The 1,160-nt window shown below is 46.3% G+C and overlaps 1 long non-coding RNA gene across 1 annotated transcript; it reads right to left on the bottom strand.

Annotated features, from left to right (window-relative positions):
- Positions 1-352: 352 nt before the first annotated feature.
- On the bottom strand, positions 353-908 carry LOC136508961 (uncharacterized). Its single transcript, XR_010772161.1, has 2 exons — positions 737-908; positions 353-620 (listed from the first exon to the last, which is right to left on the bottom strand). It is a non-coding gene; the product is annotated as an uncharacterized lncRNA (long non-coding RNA).
- Positions 909-1,160: the final 252 nt, after the last annotated feature.

A 1,160-nucleotide genomic window follows, 5' to 3' on the forward strand; every position in this document is an offset into this window, starting at 1 on the left:
GGAGGTCTGACACTCGGCAAAGTATGTAAGGTTTGCCTAGTGCCAGGCGTCCGACACTAGGCAAATATGTCAAGCTTTGCCTAGTGTCAGGCCGCCCACACTAGACAAATATGCCAAGCTTTGCCTAGTGTCAAGCCTCCGACACTAGGCAAACTGCCTACTTTGCCTAGTGTCAGTTTCCTGACACTAGGCAAAGCCTGTTCCCAGGTGTGCCACGTGTGGCCCCTTTGCCTAGTGTCAGACCCCTGACACTAGGCAAAGTAACCAGAAGCTGAATTTTTTTTTGATTATTCCATTTGCGACACAAATATAAATCATATTCAAACACCACAAATATATCACATGAATCATAAATAAGAACCACATGTTCACATATATCACATGTTCATACCAAAAGTCCAAATGTGCCACAAGTTCACAAGTTCATAAGTGCACAACCAAATTTCTTAACAAAGTTCACAACAAGCTGATCACGACGATTGTCAAGGGTGAAGAGGCCCGTGGTTTGATGCTCCAGGCGACCCTTCCACTTGATTCGGCTCAAGCTGTGGTGCCGGCGACGCTCCAATCTGTGAAGCCGGCGACCCTCCAATTTGATTCGATGCCACGCCCGATTGATGCTGAAAAAAATGAAAAGGATACCGTCAATAAAAAATTTCGGCAGAACCTCCCCTGCACGGAGAGGTTTCCAAACCCTGCAAGAAAACAAACGGCACGATGACCGTCAAGAACATACATATCAATACACCGCCACCAACACCACCACCACCCGAACACCACAACTGCCACCACCACACCACAACAACAACCGCCGTCACCACCAATGGCAGGGTGGCGATCAATGGAGCACATGCGTCAGGTGTCATTTGCTTCTCTGTGGGAAGAAAGATAGTCTTAACCTTGTCCCAGTTCTCCTCGATCTCAATACCTCCACACTCTGAGAAAATAATGGTGATGCCAAGCCTTTCTGATCCAATCGAAAGGTAATACTCTTGGTCATGCGGCACAAATGGCTCAACTATGAAGGTTGTAATTGGAGCTTTGCAGCCACCCATCTCGACCTAGATACATGAGCAAATTCAGTCATACAGATTATAAATAGCTTTAACGATCAGGTTTGTGCTGGCAAAAGCATATGGCAAGATGACCTTCAAAAAAAA

Source organism: Miscanthus floridulus, chromosome 15 (assembly GCF_019320115.1).
Source record: "Miscanthus floridulus cultivar M001 chromosome 15, ASM1932011v1, whole genome shotgun sequence".
Taxonomy (NCBI): Eukaryota; Viridiplantae; Streptophyta; class Magnoliopsida; order Poales; family Poaceae; genus Miscanthus; species Miscanthus floridulus.